The sequence below is a fragment of the Camelus dromedarius genome, chromosome 2 (genome assembly GCF_036321535.1).
Source record: "Camelus dromedarius isolate mCamDro1 chromosome 2, mCamDro1.pat, whole genome shotgun sequence".
NCBI lineage: Eukaryota > Metazoa > Chordata > Mammalia > Artiodactyla > Camelidae > Camelus > Camelus dromedarius.
The window spans coordinates 26,104,104-26,127,306 of NC_087437.1; positions in this window are offsets into that span (position 1 = coordinate 26,104,104).

Consider the following 23,203-nt stretch of genomic DNA (forward strand, 5'->3'; position numbering starts at 1 on the left):
CAAAGACATATTACTAAATGAAAGAAGCCAGTCTGAAAAGGCTACAAACTGTACGATTCCAACCAAAGGACATTCTGGAAAAGGCACAGCTACAGAAACAATAAAAAGATCGTGGTTTCCAGGGGTCTGGGGAGAGGGAGGGAGGGAGGAATGAATAGATGGAGCACAAGGGATTTTTAGGGCAATGAAATTATTCCGTACGATACTATAGTGGTGGCTACATGTCATTATGCATTTGTCAAAACCCATAGAATGCACAACATCAAGAGTGAACCCTAGTGTAAACTATGGACTTTGGCTGATAATAATGTGCCCATGTTGGTTCATCAGTTGTACCAAATATGCCACACTGATGTGGGGTGTTGAGGGTAGGAGAATATATATGTGTGGGTGGGGAGGGCTATGTACGAACTCTCTGTATTTTCTGCTTAATTCTGCTGTGATCCTGAAACTGCGCTAAAACAATAAAATCTATTAAAAAAAAAAAAAAGAAAGAGTACTGGCAGTTTTCTACTCCTTTTTCTGTTAAAATGATCCTTCTGGGAAGGCTGGAGACTGCCATGCTGTGAGGCAGCCCAAGTCAGCCTCATGAAGAACAGAGGTGCAGTGGACCAGACCCTCAGCTGGGCCTGGTCACCAGGCACTTGGCCAGCTGCATGCAGCTGTGCAGGGAATGCCAGGTGGGACCAGCAGAACATCTGCCCATCCAACATTCAGAACTGTAAAGTTGTTTGAAGCCACTGAGTTTTGGTGTGTTTTGCTACTCGGCAGTGGAAATCTGAAGCATATTAATGCTCGATGCATATAATCATTTACACAGCCATAAATAGGAATGAAATAATGCCTTTTGCAGCAACACGGATGGACCTAGAGATGATCATACTAAGTGAAGTAAGTCAGACAGAGAAAGACAAATATCATACGCTACCACTTATATGTGGAATCTAAAAAAACAAGATACAAATGAACTTATTTACAAAACAGAAACACACTCACAGCCAGAGAGAACAAACTTATGGTTACCAGAGGAGGGAGGTAGGGGAGGGGATAAATTAGGAGTCTGGGATTTGCAGATACAAACTACTATGTAAGAAATAGATAAACAGCAAGGTCCTACTGTATAGCACAGGGAACTATATTCAATATCATATAGTAACCTATAATGAAAAAGAATATATGTATAACATAATCAGTTTGCTGTACACCAGAAACTAACACAACATTGTAAATCAACTATACTTCAATAAAAAAATGTATAATCTTTTAGTATCACTATTATTCAGAAGACTTGTATAAAGGATAATGGCATTTATTTAGACTGAATTGCCAATGAGAAACTGCTTGCTGTATGGGAGATGGGAACAAGGAAGGGAGGATGAAGTAAATTCTCTTTAGTCCTTTGTAGATTTTGATTTTTATTATGTAAAATAAAAACTTCAGTTCTTCTGCTCTAACCTGGAAAATCCCTGCTGTTCTGTTGGTTGAAATCCCCAAGATGAAATCTGAGCCACTTAAGCATTTATTTCTTATTCAACCTGGAATCTTGCCTCCATCAAACAGCTTTTAAATACATGTCATAGCCTTGCTTTTCTTCCTGACTTGCAATTTTGTGTAATTGCCATCTAAATAGACCTTGCAGCAATCATTTATCAGATTTATAGGTCCAAACTTCCTTCCTGAGTGATAGGAGCATCTTGTCTAAGCAAAAATAGGAATGTTCCAACCTTCTCTCACTCTTCTGCCACCCCCGTACATCTGGAGCTTTAACTTCAACTATTTTAAATAGAAGAAAGATGTTGGTGGAGACATCTCTCCCCTAAAAATGACTTGACTTCCTTCTTTCCAAGCAGTACTTAGCCCCTTGGGAGAAATTTTACTTTTTCTCCACAAGGGCATATTGTTTCTCAAAGAAAATGCTGAGGGGACAAGGAAAGACTCGTGTTTGCAAATAAGAAGTTTTAAAATCCCAAACTGGGAAAAAGAAAACTTTAAACAAAAAATCCAGACTTCCAGGAATGATAGCAAACAGCCAGTCTCAACCCTCCTAAATCCTCACTTACATGACAGTCAAGAGTGTTTTTTGTTGTTGTTAGCGTTTTTTAAGGCATATGGCTACAAAGATGTGGAGAACAAGAGAGGAGACAACAGCTAAAAAGCATAAAAGCACTACAGCAGGACAAGTGGCAATGGAGGATGCAGACAGGAGAAAGCTGAATCCTAGGCTGCTGTAACAAAGTACCACAAACTGAGTGGCTTAAACAATGGAAATTTATCTTCGCACAGCTCTGGAGGCTGCAAGTCCAAGATCGGGGTGTGGGCAGGGTTGGTTCTTTCTGAGGGCTGGGAAGAATAGGCTGTTCCAGGTCCCTCTCCTTGCTTCTGGTGGTTTGCTGGCCATCACTGGAGTTTCTTGACCTGTGGAATCTCTGCCTGCATCTTCACACAGCGTTCTCCCTGTGTGCATGTCTCTGTGTACAAATGTCCCCTTTTTATAAGGACACTAGTCATATTGGACTAGAACCCACTCTAATGACTTCATCTTAACAAAGGCCGTGTTTCCAAGTAAGGTCACATTCTGAGATGCTGGAGGTAGAACTTCAACATATGAAATCTGGGGGGACACAATTCATCACAACACTGAGCCTGCAGTGGGGAACCTGAGCCCTAAAGCAATTTCCCCCTCAGGATCTCCCCAATTCCCACAGATGTGTCACTGGCCATCTATGCAGGTGAGGGTAGAGGAGCCAGGTTGAAATTAGCATGATGGGATCAAACCTGTGTAAGCAGCTAGGAAATTGAGCTTACCCCACCCCAACTGGAGGTTACCTAAGCCTCATGTAGCTAATGACTGTCTTATTGGAAAGTATAGCTATAAGACATTTCTATTACTATAGAAAGTTCTATTGGTCAGCAGTGCTCCAGAGAAAATAAAACAGAGGTTTCTGGACAAGAGGGCAAGCAAGTGCAGTGGCAGACAGAGGCCCACACCAGAGAAAAGGGGACAAATGAATCTTGTACTGTGGATGCTAAGAACCCCTGACGCCACCGCCCTCTTCCTCCAGTTGGCTCACCAAGTCATGCCCCGCGGGCACAAAGCAAAGCGTAAATTCATCCTTCTGACTCAAAAATAGAAAGCCTGAACCTTCAGTAGCCTCCTTCTAAGAGGCAGGAGAAAAAGTGAGGGCACGTAAACTAACTTTTTCCTGATTCACTACTGTGTACCAAGCTTTTGACACATATTTTCTCATTGAGTCCTCTTAACAATTCAATGTAATGGGTGATTTTCTCATTTAAAGATAAGAAAACTGAGACTCAAGAAGGCTGAATAATTGGCTTACGTTGTCTTGATTAGAAATGCAAACACAGAATTCAAACTCAGGACAGTTTGAACCCAAAGCCCACATTTTGCTTCTACTATACTGTACTGTTGGCTTGAATGGCTGGCTGCCTCGCAAACTTGGGTAAGTATCAGCAAGTCCCTCACCTTCTTTAAATCTGTTGGCCCTCAGGGTCAAATATGTTAAAGAACATTCATTCTGTAAGGCCCTAAGAGAGGGCTGAAAGGTTTAAATGAAGTAAATTATAAAAATTTGTAAAAAAAAAAAAGTCTGCACCTCTGTATAGATGTAAAATATCTCCCCATCCATACAGGAAATCCTCACAGAGATGACTGTGCATGCAGTTTTGGAAGGCTCTAGAGAACTTCAGGACATACCTGGGTCACTTTCTACCATCTTATCACTGTTGATAAGCCACATTTAGAGCCAGAACATCGAATACTTCCATGTCTTCCCAAAATGGGGTTTTCTAACTAGATTTAGTGCTTAGCCCAGGGCAGGGTTTATGGATGGTATTCAGTGACTGTTGGATGGTGAATAAATCATTCAATTGCTAAATAGATCCATCTGTTGATCAATCAGTTCTTAAATCAATGTTTAGACTCCAGGGAACAGTGAGACCTGAGACGCTATAATCAATGTGTAAAGCCCCCCTTTTGTGCATGAGACCTTGGTGTATTATATTCAAGCTCCAGACTAGAGGGGAGAGTATAGTTCCATGGTAGGGTGCGTGCTTAGCTTGCATGCGGTCTTAATTTCAATCCCCAGTACCTCCATGAAAAAGTAATAATAATAAATTAAACAGATGAATAAACCTAATTACCTCCTTCTCCAAAAAAAAAAAAAAAAAAATACCCTCCAAACTATACGGGACAGTTAGGAGCTCCAAGACTGATAAGGCACCTGGCATTTTATTTCCTTCACAAATGGTTTGGAATTGGGGTGGGTCCCACTAGAGACATTTCTACAGGGACTAACAAGTTTTCTCCATCCCTGCCTTTGCCACATGAAATCTAGTCACAGGGTATCTTCCTACAGTGCAAAGTACCATCCTGATGCTAACACCGAAACAGCATAGAGATCTCCCTGGTAGTCAAGAGCCTTGGGAGCGGCCCTCATTGACAAGGTTTATCTAATGGCAAGATTAGCTGTAAAGCTTCCCTGTAACAGACTTCATAAAGGATGATGACTCAAGTCATTGCACGTTCAATGGCACACATTTCTAAGTGGATGTGAATTTGTTTAGCACTCTTTGGTATTTTGGCGTCTCCGTGATTACTCTTACAGGCATTTGTTTCTACGTCAAAAAACTAGTGGACTGCTAATGAAACGTTTTGAAATGCTATTTAGAGGGCAAGGCTGTTTCCTAATTTCTTTCTACACAGGATGTGATGTCTAGGTAATTGTAAGAAATAACTGAGAAATCCTGCATACCATTTACCTAGTTTAAACATCTCTCTTTTTTTGTATATATATTTTTTATTGAACTATAGTCAGTTTACAATGTTGCATCAATTTCTGGTGTACAGCGCAATAAACATATTTTTTTAACTGACTTCAGAAGAAGTTGATACTGTTGTCTGAGTCAGTACTATTGACGCTCTGAGTATACATAAATAGTGCAAACAACTTTGTCAATTACTCAGTCCTCATTTTCTAATATTTAAGAGGAGCAAGTTGTACTAATTCATTTGTAAGGGTTCATCCAGTCTGATATTCTATTAGAATCTGAGGTTAAGATCTCTGGCAGACCATGACCATTGCTGCTTCTGTACAGCCCATGAGAATGGTTTTTACATTTTCAAATGGTTGGGAAAAAAAAATTGAAAGATATAACTTTTTGTGACATATGAAAATTACACAAAATTCAAATTTCACTGACCATAATAATGACGTATTGAAACACAGCCATGCTTATTCATTTACTTATTTTCTCTGGCCATTTTCACGTTACAAGAGTTACGACAGAGACCGTATGTCCCACAAAGCCTGCGATATTTACTGGTCCTTCACAGAAAAAGTTTGCTGACTCTGCCTTTAAACCATTCTTGCCCTTTACTCCAGGAGTGCTGCTTCTAAGGATTTATCCTAAAGAAAAAGCAGAGATGTCCAACACTAGGGGATTCTTTACATAAAGTATGTTGCCTTTACCTGATGGAGACATACATAGTCATTAAAGATCATGTTTTATAAGAGTATTTAATGATTTGGGGAAAGCTTACAATACATGGTTTGATTGAAAATATAGATTTAAAAAGAACATGCTTATAATATCAATTGTGTGAGGGGAAAAACTCTCTCCGGGTTTGAATGTGCAGACAAAAAGACCCATGACACAGCTCTCAGAGCTCGTCTTAGGCGGAGAGATTATGAGTGATTTCTGTTTTTTTCTTTATTGCATTCTACATTTTCTAATGTTTCTATGATGAATATATTTTACTTTATTTCATTTGAAAAAAAATTTAGTTTTATGCTAGATTCTAACTGAATATTCACTTATATATGTTCTTAGCAGAAAATTCAGATATTTCCTTTTGGTTGCCAAAAGTCATCAGAATGTAAAGCATAGGAAAATCTGAGCAAGAAGTGATTGAAATTCCTATTTCTCATTTCATAATACCTTACACTTATAATAGTGCTAATTATGTAGTGGTTTTATATTCAATTTAAAATAAAGTTAGGTTTTGAGATATCATTTTATATCCCTCAGATTAACAAAATCTTAAAAGTCTGAATATTGGTGAAGAAACAAAATTTTTATATACTTTTGACAAGGTGTAAATTAGATCGGCCACTTTGAAAAACAATTTGCAAACTTCTAGTAAAACTGAAAATGCACATACCTTATTCCTCGGCATGTCCATTTCTAGGTACATACTCAAGAAAAATTTTCTCTTGTATTCATAAGGATACATAATCAAGGCAAAGATATTTTTAAACATATTTTTAATTTTGGGGGGGTAATTAGTTTTTTATTTATTTAGTTAGTTTAATGGTGGTACTGGGGATTGAACCCATGACCTTGTGCATGCTAGACACACACTCTACCACTGAGCTATACCCGTCCCCAAAAAACATATTTTTTAAAAGGGAGAAATTAGAAACATTCTATATAGCCATGGTCAGGAAAATGCATTAGTAATAGGTGGTGTGGTAACCTCATGCAACAGTTTAAATGAATGAACTATACATCAGCATGATTAGATCTTAAAAAGTAATAGTGAATAAAAAAGAAGCAAAAAGGGATGTATAACATAATATTTATATAAAAGTATTAAAAATAACAGGAAGAATATTATATGTACTTTTTGCCATTACATATAAAAACAGAAAGTTATATGAAAACATAAACTTAAGACACATGCGAGATCTGTGGTAGCATTTACTCTAGAGAGGGGAGGAGGAAATTAGGACCGGGGAAAGGTAAGAAGGAGACTGCGATTTTATTCATAAACAGTAATTTCATTTCCACAGCAAACAATAAGCTTAAACACACATTACACAATGTGGACTTTTGTTTTTGTTGGCTATCTGCTTATATTTCATACAGTTTGAAATTTTTTTCCCTCAGTACTGCCTTAACAGCCCAAGGAAGACAAAATGGGTCAAGTTCACAGACTGTGATAGTAGAAAAGTGAAAAGAATCTCTAAAAGCAGGCGGTACTGAGTTATCTCACAATTTGTTGTAACTATTTTGAATTTCTATCTATAAGGATGTTCTCCTGGGACCTTATCTCTAGATCTTATCATCCCCGGAAGTCATATGCCTTCTGTGGTTTTACCTTAGAATCAGAGTCATCTGCACCAAGTCAGTAACACTTCAAAGTTCAATGACATTTATAATGGCAGTCATTACTGCCTTTTAAAATAACTAGAGAAGAGCGTATGGAGTCCCATTTCAAAACATAAAGACTATATCTCACAAGTAAAATAAGAGTCACGGAAGTTCAGGAAAAAAATAGATAATTGTTGGTTATTACAGAGATAATTCACAGATTCTATCCCCAAATTAATTATTAATTAATATCAGCTTTCAGAACAGTCATCTATAGTTCATCTAAATTTTATCCAATTCTGTACACAAATTTTTTTAATTTTTTTATATTTTTAATTTATTTTTATTGAAGTACAGTCAGTTTACAATGTTATATCAATTTCTGGTGTACAGCACAATGCTTCCGTCATATAGAGCATACATACATTTGTTCTCATGTTCTTCTTTACCATAAGTTACTACAAGATGTTGAATATGGTTCCCTGTGCTATACTAAATTTTTAAATTATTCTCTGTGTGTGTGTGTGTGTGTGTGTGTGTGTGTGCATGCACCTCATTTTTAAAGAAATCATATACAACTGAGTGGTTAAGAGCACAAGTGTTACATCCAAAATGCCTGGGTTTGAATCCAGATTTACTATTTATGTGACTTTAGAGAAGTAACTGAGCCTTTTAAAATAATTTAAACATTTTAGCTACTTAGCCATGCACAATATATTTTCAGAAGGTATCGAAAACATATGTTAGTAAGTCTGTATGCCGGTTCAGATGATTGTAACCATGGTTTTCCTAAATCTTTAACTTCCTATGGAGGTTTCTTTGGAAGTAACGCAGAATAAAAGTGACAAGAAGATTCCACTACTGAAAAATAGAAAGCCCAAAAAAAATCTTGTATCTTAAGATTTTAACATGTGTACTTTGATTCTGTTGAACAGCACATTCCAACTTCTCTGTTAGGAGTAAGAGGATCAAAGTTAATTTAGAATTTTATTAAAAGCAGTACCTCTCAAAAAAAAAAAAGATTTTAGCTTTTATAACTGCATCCAAATCACTCAATAATAAGCTCAAGTCTTGGCTTATGCAACCCCTTGGGATCTGAAAGCTGCCAATTGTATCTTCCTATGCTTGAGACACACTTTTCTCTCAAGTCTTAATTAGAAAGGTTTTTCTGTTCGAATCACCTTACTGCATGTGGCGTGTTCTGCCAGCCGAGGCACATGACATTTTTCCGTCCAACCTTCAGTAATCAGTGAAGGCTTCAAAGATTAATAAGCAATTAAAGAGAAGGAAGTAATTGACTTTTATTAGGGAACACTGAGGCAATTAGACTCCGTGGTTTCTGGTCATCTTGAGGCGTGGCTTGCTCATCTTATTTTTAGCAGCAATATAACCTACGTCTCTTCCTAAGCTGCCATCGTCTGTGTATTCATAGGCCTAACTGGCATCTCAAGTATTTTCCACGTGGAGATTTGCATAGGGAGAGAGCAGCAGCGCAGTCTGGGGTTCTCAGGGCAAATGGGGAAGTGAGGTTTGTTCATTTGTTTTTCCTTCCAGAAGGCTGTGTGATAGGCATGTAAGATACAGCCTTTGAATAGCCCTTGATGAAGTCAGTTTACCCGGCTGTCTTATCTGGTCCCGGGTCCAGACCTTACTGTGCGAGCAACAGGCAGTGAGCAGCATCGCTGTCTCTCTTGCCTTGTCTGATGCTGAGTCTTTACGGGTAGATAATCACCTGTGCTCCGTACTCCGTGACAGCAACGACCCTAAACTTCCAGTCAAGGTCACTAGTCCCTAGCTTTCAATCTCAGACACAGGTAGAAAACACTGTTACATTTTAGCTCTTTCTGATGAGTAGTTAAAACTGGTTTTCTGTGGATGGATTTCTTAGTCGATGACATCCCAAGCTCTTTTTTAAAAAAGGCAATTTGCTTACAAATACATGTGTCATGGGTTCTTATCTGAGTTGAAAAAAAAAGGAAGCCTGTTATAAATGTCAAGAATGGAACAAAGGTTACAGCAAGCCCAGTGTGATATGGAGCCCTTAATTACCATGCTAAGCCTCAGAACATGATTGAGAGGTGGTGACTAACAGGTAGCTTCATGTCCCTCCTGCAGGCATGTTAGGTCCCCCTGTCATGACAAAGGGAAACTCCTAGGCGTGACCAGCCCTCCTGTGTAATCCTGGTGTGGCTGGGGCCTCCCTTTGCTGGTCATTAGGTCTGGAGGAGGATGCTGTCTGTAGATTCAAGGAGGATGGGGGTTGGTGGACCCTATATTCTGAATTGAAAAAGGGCAATGATATGGCTGGTGCTCTAGATGGGGGAAATCACTCAGACCATCATCCCTCAAAATAGTTCCAGGAAGCGTCAAAAAAAGATGGACTATGAATAGCAGGTGGGTAAGGCATTTCACGGCAGGGAGAGAGATAGTCCTGTATCAGCCATGAGAGACAGCAGTGACTTCCTATGGAGTGGCCAAAGGAGTTACTCAGAATCCCCCTGGACTCAGGTGGGCCAGGGTAGGGGCGTGGCTAGATGCTCCTGGAGGCTGATCCCAGGGCTAACAACTCAGGCCCCAGGGTCTCTTTATAATTATATAAGGTAAGATGAATATCATTCCCACTGTGAGAAGACACACGCGCGCACACACACGCACACACACAGTACCACCAATTCTATTAAGGAACTTCATATCAAAACAAACTAATTGAAGTTGACATATGAGAGTTGGCATCAATTAGAAAGGGTGGCAAAGAGACCACTGACAGCCCGTGTGACTTCTCTTATGACAATGGCAGGCAAGGCCATGTCACTCAGTCCATTGGTGAGGAAGAATGTGCCTATAGTTCCTCAAGGACCAGATTAAATTCATGCCACTAAGGCAAATAAATACCTTTACAGGAACGTAATGCTTTGCGCCACGGGGACACATTCTGATGGGAGGGGTATCTGAACTGTTAACGAGAGGACTGACGTTCATTCTTGCTTGTAGCATGGGGCCAGATCCTTTGGAAACTCTCAGCCAGCATTCAGAGAAATGCAGAGGCATAACTGGAGAGATGGAGCAGTGGGACATAGTAGAGTTTTTGAAGGACAAAGTAGCATCATTAGAATGAGAGACTTGAAGGGGAAAAGAGCTGTACGTGGGCTTGAGGAAGAGACCTGAGGAGAGAAGAACAAGTGGGTTAACAGACAGGTTCAAGGACACCCATCCTTTAAAGACCTTCAAAGAGCCTAGGAGGGCTCAATTGTTAGAAGGCACAAAAGATCTCTCGGCCTGAAGCATCTTAATGTTTATTTTTCCTGTTCTGAAATACTCTTTGGATATTTACCTCCCTTTTTAATAAATATAGAGGGGGCTAAGGGACGGGAGGACATAAAAGATGCAGATTTGAGATGCAGAGAGGCAGACTGATTTCCAAAACCCCACCTTAGATGAAAGTTGCTTATATTCGAAAGCTACCTTGAAAGTCACATAAGTCTCCCATAACACAGAGGACAGGAGGTTTCTTACAAAGACTTTAAACTCAAAGTTCTTCCCACTGTACGTGACTCTTCTCATCTTCAGTCATCTTCCCACGTCTCATTGGCAGGTATTTTCCTGAAATCATGGCCCAGTCATTGTAGGATAAAAATATACAGTGGTTATCCATGGCCTGCATTCTTTCCCACCAATTCTCATTTAATTCAATTCCATAGACACATGTTTAACTCCATGAGGATGACACCCAATAATAGGAAGGCAGAACATCACAGCGGACTAAAGACTCTGGAATCAAACCGCGTGGGCTTGAATCCTAACCGCCTGAAAGTGTGACCTTGGGCAAGTTTCTGTGCTTATTTTTTCCCATCTGTATAAAGGGTATAACAATATCATGTACCTCATAGGGTTGTTAAGGTAATTAAATGATGTAATTCATATCAAGCACTTAGGACAATAATCGAGACTTATCAAGAACCAAATACATCCTGGTTAATATTATTTAGAAGGACAGAGATTTGTGGGGACCCTACCTACATAAATAATTATTTGAGCTGCTTAAATAACTCTGCCACCTGGAGGAGGCTGATAAGCGCCATGGAATAAGTGTTAACCAGGTATTACTGAGTTCTAACCAGGGAGGCAGGAGCTGCAGGAGGAGACTGTATGAGAAGGTCTGTGGGTTGGGAGAGGATTCTAAAAGGTAGGACAGGCAGAGACACTTAGGTTTTCCAAAAAAAAGGAGACTAAAATGAGTATTTGAGTTAATTTTTTTTTAAGCAATGTAACTATTGGTGCCATGAGTGGGACATGGAAAATGGAAGAGCTTCCAGACCTCCCCACTCCCTCAGTCCAAGGAAGCACACAACTTGAATAGCACCTGATTTCTCTATCAGCTACCTTGGGGTGATGCTGCCTGGCTTTAGGAAGACACGCGTAGTATTTCTACCCAGGAGACTAAAGCTTCCATGCTGACCTGGTTACTGACCTGAATATTACACGTGTCTTCCTGAAGCTAGGTAGCATCTCCCCTTCAGTTCTGACTTATCCTATGACTTAACTAAGTCACATAGCCCCTTAGGGGCCTCCCCCCACTTCTTCCTTTCCCCTCCCCCCTCCCCCCTCCTCCTTCCCTTCCATGTTATTCTATCTAATGATGTTTTGTGAAGGATGACTAAGATTCATACAATCATTTTGTAAAATTACAAAATGCCCTGTGGTTAAACGGTGACTAAACAGGAAACAAAAATCAAACCAACGAGGCATAACTATCTTCATCTTCACGTGAACTAGCTTGCTCAATCTCAGAATTAATGATTTCAGATATGTTAATTTAATGATGCCTCCGACGCTTGGGCTGGATGCTGCTATTTTAGAGAAGAGGAAACTGACGCTGCCTGATGGGAGCCACGAGTTAGCAGCAGAGTCAGTGAAAGGCCTCAGAGACTTGACCACTGGCTGGAGTAGCAGCCTGAAAGGTAACCTTCAGCTTGCTTTAGACTGAGACCTTCTGCTGCATGCGCTAGTAGCTCAGAGGGCTGCCCTGGGTGCTATAGAGCTAAGTTACAGAAAAAGCCCTGTAACCACATGCTAATAGTCTGGAGATGTCCTCCAGCCTTGGGGGTCATGATTTTGTCCTTAAAAATTTCCCAAAGCAAGTACATATAATCATATATGTATATGTATATACGTATGTATGTGTGTGTGTATGTATGTGTGTATATATATATGTGACTTGGAGCTTGAATATATAAAAATTCTTGCAATTCAGTAATAAGAAGACAATTGAATAAAAAATGGCTAAAAGATTTGAACAGATACTTCACAAAAGAAGAGATATACAAGTGGCCAATAAGCACATTAAAAAATGCTCAACACCATTAATTATCAAGGAAATGCAAATTAAAACCCCAAGGTACAAGGTGTTGCCACACTCATAGAGCAACTGGAATTCTTGTATATTGCTGGGTAGGAGTGTAGCGTGATACAACCACTAGAGAAAATAGCTTGACAATTTCTTACAAAACGTCCACAGGACCTAGCAATTCCATTCCTAGGTATGAAAACACGTCCACACAGAGTTTTATGGAAAAGCTCATAGCAGTCATATTCTGTGGCAGACAGCCTCTACCATGGATCCCAGTGGTCCCCACCTGCTAGAATTCATGCTTTTGTTAACACCCTCTCCTGGAGTGTGGGCTGAACCTCTGACTTACCCTAACAAAGAGAATATGGCAAAAGTGACAAGGTCTCACTTCTGGGATTAGGGTACCAAAAGACTCAAGTTCATTTTCTCTGCTCTCTCTTGCTCTCTTCCTTGTTTGCTCTGATGAAGCCAGTGGGCATGTTATGGGCTTCCCAGTGAAGAGGCCACATGACAAGGAATTGAAGGAGGCCTCTAGCCAATAGCCAGTGGGGAACTGAGGCTTTCAGTCCAGGAGCCCACAAGGAACTGAATCCTCCCAATAACCATGAGCTTGGGGATGAGCTGCCTGGCCAACAGCTTGACTCCAATTTTGTGAGAGACCTTGAGGCAGAAGCTTCCAGTTAAGCTAGACCAGAATTCCTGACCCACAGAAACTGTGGCATATTGAATGTCTCCCTTTTAAATCACTAAGTTTTGTGGTAATTTGTTACACAGCACTAGATAACTAATGCATATTTATAGTAGTCAAAAACTGAAAATAACAGAAGGATGAATGCATTGCAATATATTCATACAGTGAAATGCCACTTGACAATAAAAAGAAACAAACTTCTGATATCTGCAACAACACAGATGAATCTAAAACCATTAAATTCAGGAAAGCAAACTGCAAACAAAAGAAACCATATGGTATGATTCCATTTATATGAAAGTCTATAAAAGACAACATTTACAGTAACAGAGAGCTAGCTGATCAGTGGTTGCCCAGGGCTAGGAGTTGGGACTGACTGCAAAGGAACAAAGGAAACTTCTGGAGTGATGGAAAGGTTATATATCTCGTGTTTACCTTTGTCATAACTCGTTGACCTATATGCCTAAAATAGGTATGTAGACTTAATTTATCATATGTAAATTATACCCCAAATAAATTGATTAACCAAGTTAAGAAAATAAGCCCCAAGGCAAATACAAGGTATAAATCAATGGCAGCAAATTTTTCAAATCTGTGGGAAATAAAGTTTCCTAGCAAATACAAGTAACTGATATTGGCCCAAGAAGAAATGAAAAATAAACAATGACCATATAACAGACTGAAAAGATGATTAAAGAACTACTGGAGGTTACTTGGAAAATATTTAACTTCTTGATTTCAGTTTCTTAATGTGTAAAATGGAAATAATGGAAATTACCTCATAGAAGTTTTGTGAGAGTTGAACAAACACGCTTAACATAATTCTTGGGACAGGATGGGTGCTCAGCACTGGTTTCCCTGGTCTGCAGAGGTGTTCTAAGCTCTTTTGATGATAGTTTTACTTCTCTTTCCAGATGGGCAACGTAACATTACTTAATTCAGTCAACAAACATTGAGTTCCTCCTTTTGAGACTCTTCCCAAGGGGAATCCACGTCCACAGGTTGGGATGGAGTCTTTCTGTGTTTTTCTTTCCTGAGCCTAATTGTGGAGAGAGAGGAGAAAAAACAACTAAAAGCAGAGAGCAGGAAGCCAAACCCTCAGAAAGGAAAACACCGCCCAGGGAGGTAGGAGGTGTCCAGGGAATATCTTAAGCATAGCCAACACACGTCCCCTGGGCAAGCCCTAAGCTAGGATGATCTTATCAATTCTGCACTAAGAAATGCTGTGGTTTCTGAAGTCGAAACCATGGAGTTGCAAAGCTGAGCTCTTGGCATCTAAAGCTAAGGGGAAGATTGATGGAATCAGAGCTTTTCACTGGGGATGCCTTCATCCCCACATCACCAGGGGAAGCCTTTGGGCTGAGGGTGGAGTCTGCTCCCCCTGGGTGGTTTGGGAGTGGTCTCAGAGAAGGTAGCCTCCTGCCAGGTTGGAGGCTTGAGGGAACGTAGCAGGTCACCTTTCTGCTGGCCCTCTCCCCTCTGTACCTCATGACTGTTTCTCTTGGCCTCCTTCAGGATCTGGGAATGTTCTAGCTTTCAGATAGCTGCTGGAGCCTCCTGCAGCTCTGACCTGGATAATACAGAATGCCAGGGAGCACGGGTGTGGGTAGCAAGGAGGAGCCAGTGCCAGGCTGTTATCCCAGGGAGCACAGCTGAATTCCAATATGGCCATTATCTTATCCCCTCTGCTCTCAAATATCTCTCCCCACACTCAGACAAAGGAAAGAAAACATCAGTCAGGTCAGGCTCAGAAGGATTCTTAAAAATCCTAAGAATCTACCACCAAATAGAAACTTTTCAACAACTTCCATAGATAAGACTTATGTGGAATTTCCTCCAGGTAGAGATGCACAGTCTAGGCAAGGTAACTGGTATTGAAATCAAAAAGACCTACCAACCGGGCCCTGCCATGCAGCAACGTTGTTGCCTCAGTCTTCTCATCTCTAAAATGGGGGTGGTTATATCACCTTCCAGTGGTTATTTTGAGAATGACACAAGATAACAAATATCAAGTGCATGGGACTATCTGTGGCTCATAATAGAGCCTCAATAAATTTTAGTCTTCCCCTAATCACTGTCATTTCACACACTTCTAATATGCACATGCAAGACAACTCCCTCCTTCCTGCAAATTTTACCCAGTGTCCCTTACAAAAGCCACACTGAATTTTGGCATGATCTGGTTTGTTCTACAGAGAACAGTTCGAGTCAAGTTTGACTTAAGAAGAGCTGGTTTCAAATCCAAGACCTCCTGAAGTAGAGGCCTTTGGCCCAAACTCTTGGCCGTGCTGTCCCCTAAATCCACCACTTTTAATGTATCTTGCCTTCTACTGTAGTTAGTTCCAACATGCCTTACTTTTTCAACTAGATTATAATATTCTTTAAGGCAGGAGCTTGTCAAATTTGTCCTTTTACACTTCTTATTGAGGTATAACTCACTACTACAAACACAAATAATCAAGTGGATGTAATCACCCAAATCAAAATTTTTTAAAAAAAGATATTTAGAACATTCTAGCATGAAAGAATTTCCCCCTGAGCTCCGTCCCAGTCAAAATAGTGCCGAAGATAACCATTATTCTTATTTCTATAAAATAGATTTTTGCCTATTCTTGAATGTCATAGAAATGCAATTATATTAATGTATTAATAATTTATTTCCTTACATGACTTAGTGCTTAGTTATTTGGGTTTGATTAATGTGCTCAGGAAATGTTGAATAAAAGTTTAAGGAAGGTATGAAGGGCCCTTACCCTTAGTGGTACACATAAATCTGCTTAAACCTAAATCTGTATTTAAATCTGTGACTATATAATGTATATTAGTGATATAGTATATATTGCTATATATTGCATTATTGTCATATATTACTAATATATAATACTCACGTATATCTGTATAGATGTATATATAGATGTTTGTGTATGTATGCACACATGAAAAGCTATACAGTCGTTTACCTCTATAGTAGCACTCACTATACTGTATTTTATGAATCTGTTTAATTGCCTTCCCTGGCAATAGCGAGGCCCTCAGTAGCACAATCATTCATGTAGCACGTGTTCAATGTTCAGTGAATGTAGAATCAGTGAATAAACCCTTCACTGTTTCCAAGTTCTTATTGTCCATTCTTATACCTTCTTTTATGAAGTGTTGCTTTTGTCTTTTTAAATTAGGTTCGTTATCTTCTATTATTGAATCGTAGGAATTCTTTGCATAGCCTAGATGGAAGTCCTTTATCAGGTAGATGTTTTGCAAATATTTTCTCCCAGCCTATAGCTTGCTTATGTATTTTCTTGAGTGCGTCTTGTTGAGCAGAAATTTGAAATTCTCTAGAAAGCCAACTTAGCAAATTTTCTCTTGCGATTTTGCTTTCTGTGACGTAAGAAACTTTTGCCTACCCTCAGGTTCTGAAGATATCCTTCTATATTTTCCTCTAAAAGCTTTATGATTTTAGCCTTCAATTACCAAAGATAATGTTAAAGATACATGAACAGATACTTTTAAAATTTAGTTGTAATGCTTTTTTGAAAAAGTTTATGGTTTTCAGTTTATGAAAACTTATACTAGTTTTCCACTTATAGAATCAATATACACGTTTCTTTTTCAAAAAAACTTATTAAAGTAAGAAAAAATTGACTTAAGAAGGATTTGTGGAACACAAGCTGTCTCCTTGTAGGTGCTAGGTGTTAAAGATAATTTCTGGTTACCTGTTGCTGACCACCCTAAAATGTAGTGTCTTAAAACAACAATGTAATATTAACTCTTGTGGTTCCGGGGGTTGACTTGGTCTAGCTGGCTTGTTCTCCTGCAACGGCGGTTAGTGCTGAGTTATCTGAAGGGCTGTCCAAGACAGCTTCTTCTCTGATTTATCTGGTGTCTCAGTGCTCCTCCACATGACCCCTTTCTCTTATAGAGCAGCCTAGATGTCTCACATGGGGACTTAAGGTTCCAAGAGAAGGGAAGCAGAAACTGCAAATGATCTTAAAGCCTGAGCCTAGAAATGCCCCAGAATGTCTTCTGCCATATTATGATGACAAAGCAACTATAAGCCATGCCCAAATTCTAGGAAGAAGGACAGACTCTACCTGTCAGTGAGGGGGCGGCACGTATGCACATGAAGGAAGGAACTGATTGATGGTGGACATCTTTACTTTAAGACAAGCTACCGCCAATGGTTACAACACATGAGTTCTGTGTGGACATAAACACAAGATACCTACTCGTATAATTTTTTTGAGCTGATAGCTTTTCACCCAAGCATGCGATGAGCACTGTTCACCACATGCCTCAAACTTTTGAGTTCCTACCACTGAAATGATCCCACAATGAGGGACAAATTTAGTGACTGTATCAGATGATGACATTTTCCTGTTGGCTGAGATGGCTTCATCCCCTTGGATGGATCCCCTTGGAACGCTTTACCCACAAATTTCACCCTCCACATGAGTGAGCACGTCACTGTGTAACTCATTGTTCTGTCTTCAGAGAGTAGAAACCAAGGATTCTGATCAGTCAGACCAGCAACCAGTTCTTGCTTCCACTTCCTGTTGATGCTTTATAGCATTTCCTTCTATTTTCCCCCAAATCATGGCTTCCAGTGAATTCCAGTTACTCAGGTAATTCTTCCAACTGGAAGTCACATGCTTTAATAGCTCCTTGTGCTTCAAAGCACTTACCTTAGTGTGTTAACTATATTTGTGAGACTGTTGGATTGAGTTCTGCCTTCCTCACTAGACTCTAAACTCTCTATAACCAGGTACCATACAGCTCCAGCATACAAGTCTGTATCTAGTATGCACTAGGCGTTCAATAATATTCTTTGAATGAACTATTTAAGACTGAAAGAAGATCAACCCCAATAAAATGGAAAAAAAATTTAGAAGTTTATTTCAAAAACATAGTGTTTGATTTTCAGGTGTCAGACCTCAGAAATCTTGATACCCAACTTATGAAAAGTGAAACTTGTTGGATTCTGTGACTCAAGCAGTACAAACGAAGTAATCTTTAAGAACCACTCCATAGCATCAGATATGACCTCAGGCACACTGAGCTCTCCTAAAGGAATATATCCAAGTTTCAACTCCCACATACATTTCCAGACCCTCTTGCTGTTTTCCTCCACTTCACATTCCTTTCCAGTTGCCTCATACCTGGTAACCCAACCTCAGCTGATGGACATTCCAGTTATAACATCCCTTTGGCTTGAAATCCCCCTGAACTCCCTGACCCCATCGGACAATATCTTTCAAAGACCTGCCCTGTCTCACGTACCTGCATCCACACATAACTCCGGAATCCTTGATTAAATTCCAATATTCTAATTCTCAGTGTATTCAGACACAGCCCCATTCTGCTTTGGGATTCCCCAAACAGCAAACACAGATGAGCAGTTGGACTCCAGAAGTCTTTTTATTATTGGAAAATTTAAACGTAAAGAAAATACTATATTAAACTGATATATTCATCACCCAGCTTTAATTATTATCCACTCGTGACCAGAATTTTTCCATCCACACCCCCACCTACTCCCCCTCTCCCCTGGAGGGTTTCAGTATCCATCTCCAAAAGATAAGTACTTTAAAAACACAACGAAAATATATTATCATACCTAAAAATACCCGGAGCCCTCTAAATGTCAGTGACTACTAATTTTCAGTCTGAAAGATACTGACACACCACCATTCCACAAAGTTAACCCTTCTCTACTGCTGCCCTCCCCAAATACTCCACAAGTAAGCACACACAGGTACTCTCTAAGGTACAGAAAGATGCGCATTTCTGAAAACATCCGTGATTGTCCCACGTGAGACATGGTACTAACGGACTATATATCTTCCTTCCTTCTAACTTTTTATCACGGGAAAATTCAAACATATATAAAAGTCAAGAGAACAGGAAAACGACCCCCTCATGCAGCCAGCACCAGCTTCCCAGCCACCAAATTCCCAGCACTGGACCATGCTGCTGTGTCTCTAAACCCACCCACGCCCATGGCTATTTTGAAGCAAATCCCCAGACATTATTTTGTTTCCTCTGCCACTCCTTAAGGGAAAACATAAAAAAAGAAAAAGGACAATTTTAAAATTTATAGCCTCACAATGTCACATTTTCTCAAACATTTAAGGACATTTAAGGACAAAGAGACTTCATTTAATAGTGTGACTGGAAATGGACAACAGTTACATCAGAAGTGGTTTTAAGAGGGTATTTTTCGCATTTAAAAATAGTCAGGTGGGGAGTGTATAGCTTAGTGGTAAAGTGTGTGCTCAGCATGCACAAGGTCCAGGTTTCAATCCCCAGTACCTCCACTAAAAAAAAAAAAAAAAAAAAAAAAAAACTTAAAAAAATGAATAAATAAACCTAATTGCCTCCCCATCACCAAAATAAAAAGTCTCCTGCAGCCATTGGTCAACTCTAATTGAAGCAATTCATAGGGACGGACGTGGGGCTCAAAGAGAATGTATGAGCCACAGGACAGAGGGAGGTTCAGTTCCGGCCGCAGTCAGCCACAGTCTGCTTTGCGACTTGGACCTCTGCATTTGGAAGGCTGAGTGTCTGGGTCTGCAGGGTCATTTCTGGCCTCCCCAACATTGTGGGTGATCAGTGACTATGACGACGCTGATTCCACATAGGTTTATATTGCAAGCAGAGTTGCCAGATCTAGTAAATAAAAATACTGTATTTTTACTGTATGCTCAGTTAAAGTGTAAGTTTGGATTAACAACGAGTAATTGCATGAGACATACTTATACTAAAAAATATATTGTTTATCTTAAACTGATTTAACTGGGCATCCTATATTTTATCTGGCAACCTTATTTATAAGGCATGTGTTCCAGTAACTCTAGTTGCATATTAAAACTTAGCGGCTTAAAACGACAATAATCATTTATTATATCTCATACTTCCTATGGGTCAAGAATTCAGACAGAGCACAGGGAGACAGTTTCTGCGATTTCTGCTTCGTGATGACTGGGGCCTCCACTGGAAGATGGTAGATGCATGTGTCTGGCAGCTGAAGCTGGCTGTCAGCACTGCACAGAGCTGTTGGCTGGAGCATTCACATGTGGGCTTCCTAACAACATAGTAGCTGGTTTCTAAGGGCAGGAGTCCTTAGAGAGAGAACCAGGCAGGGGTCATATTGCCTTTTATGATATAACTTCTGTGTCACTTTTACCCAGTTTCAAAGGGAAGGAACATAGACCTGATCTATCTTTGTCACATTGTGAGAAGAATGTGCGGGATGGGATATATATTGATACAGTCATCTTTAGAAAGTACACTCTGTCACAGCATGTCATGTCATTTAGATGTCTTGTATCTGACTATTGACTTTCAAATATAGATAAACTTTCCAGGCATAACTTGGAATGAAGAATCTCCTTATGTGCCCTTTTCATCAGCATTCTATTGAAACAGCTAAAATGTAAATGTATATATTTACATTCGTAAGGGGAAAATGTCAAAATAGTTCATTATGATTGTGAAAGCTGTTTATTTTATATAAAACAACAATGAAAAACTACTAAATAGATCAATAGGGAAATCAGTTGACAATTCGTGCAATAACTCTAACCTTTGTAGAACAAGCTGGTATTTGAACTTTTGTAAAATTAAATAAAATAAACTTTCAAAATTGTATTTCATTTTTGGGTACTTAAATTCCATTCAGGCCATGCATCTTTCAAGGAAAAGTCCTATGTAAAAATTCTTTACATATTAAAAGCATAAAGGAGTATGAATTAAAAGCATAAAGATAACTTTAACCACTTTAAAATGTTATGGGAAGGAGAATATCTAAAAACCATGCCACATCTGTCATAAATTATCTTTGATCTACACAGAATAATGCTATGATTCCATATCTAGGCTATTGTGAACATATCTACAGTGGAATATTATTCAGCCATTTAAAAGGAACTCCTGCCATTTGCAACAGGATCAATGAATCTGGAGGGCATTATGCTAAGTGAAATAAGCCAGAGACAGAAAGAAAAAATGCTGCATGATTTCATTTATATGTGAAATCTAAAAAGTTGAATACATAGAAACAGAGGGTAGAGTGGTGGTTACCAGGAGCTGGGTAGGTGGGGGAAATAAGGAGATTTTGGTCAAAGGGTACAAAGTTATAGTTAAGGAGGATGAACAGAGATGTACAATATGATAACTATAGTTAATAAAACTGTATTGAATACTAGAAATTTCCTAAGAGAGTAGATTTCAGGTACCCTTATGACCAAAAAAAAAAAAATGGTAACTATATGAGGACATGACATGTTAATTAGCTTGACTGTAGTAATTTTTCCACTATGTATATGTATATCAAATCATCATGTTTTACACTTTAAACATATTTAATTTGTACTTTAAAAAAAGAAATGTTATGAAGAAAAAAGAAAATATGAGATAACAGTGAGGTATCCCCAAACATCTTGTTTCTCTACCAGCTTCAGTTAAACTGAGAATCTATTTAGCATAGTAGATAGTATCCACCCACAGACAGTGCTGAATAATTTATTGATCTCATGCTAGTCATACTTCTAACAAAAGTTCAAATAATAAAATTTCAGTGATAATTAAGTTTATTGGCAAAGTTTCAGGTTTATTTTTGTATTCCTGATGTTTACCCTATGAGGCTAATAGTTGATTTCAGCCTTAATTTCAGATGGATATTGATTTTAACATTTGGTTGTTCTACATTGGGTCAACGCAGTATCCACAGCTGCCGGAGGCAATGTAACATATATCATTGACAGAACTTCAGGTTCTAATTCCAAGGTTCATACACAGGTTCTGTTTGCCTACATATTGCTTTTGGAAATTTTTATTTGGTTTCCAGTCATTCTCAAATTAGAATATTTTGCATTTCAACTTCCTTTGAAAGATCTGGAGGTGTACCAGCCAGGGCCCACACTACTTCATGGTCGCCAGAGGTTAAAATTCTCATATTGATTGAAGTGATGACCCTAATTAGTGGTCTCAGTTTGACTTTGCATATCTATTTCACCATCTCTTGAATATATATATATTTCTTCAGCTTACTTTTACCTAGGGTTGCAGGGCAGGGGCAGGGGCTGTGTGTGAAGGAGAAGGAAGCGAAGTGAGTAGGAAGCTTGGTCATGTGGTTTAGAGCCAGGAGCTGGGGTTACGTGCTGACAGATGTCCCAGGATGGACACTCTGTTTCCCCCCGCAGGGCAGTAGCCAGAGCCCTAGTCTAAGGGTCAGAGGATGTTTACTTTAATTCTGGTTCTGTTGCTTGCTGACTGTGTGAAATTTGGCAAAATCTTTTTAACCTTTCCAGCCTCAGTTCCTCATCTTTAAAAAAAAAAAATGGCTATAATAATACCTGACTGGCCACCTCACCAGCAGGATCAAGTGAGATGATGATATGAATGCATATTGAGGACTGAAAAATAGTCCCCTGCATACACCTGCATGGGACGGTGTGATGCTAGAAACTGGTGCCTTGGCTGATCACACCCTGGTTTTGTGTGGACTGTTCAGAATGTCTGATAACTGGATAAAGTTGTGAGATATATAGACATATATAGATACACACACACACAATGGAATACTACTCAGCATAAAAAAAGAATAAAATAATGCTATTTGCAGCAACATGGATGGACCTGGAGATCATCATTCTAAGTGAAGTGAATCAGAAAGAGAAAGAAAAATACCATATGATTACACTTACATGTGCAATCTGAAAGAAAGACACAAATGAACTTATTTACAAAACAGAAACAGACTTACAGACATAGAAAACAAGCATATGGTTACTGGAGGGGAAGCGGGTGGGAAGGGATAAATTGGGAGTTTGAGATTTGCAGATAGTGACTACCAATAAAATAGATATAGAAGTTTCTACTGTATAGCACAGGAAACTCTATTCAGTATCTTGTAGTAACCAATAATGAAAAAAGAATATGAAAAGGAATATATGTATATATATGTATGACTGAAACTTTATGCTGTACACCAGAAATTGACACAACATTGTAAACTGACTATACTTCAGTAAAATTGAATAAATAAATAAATAAAT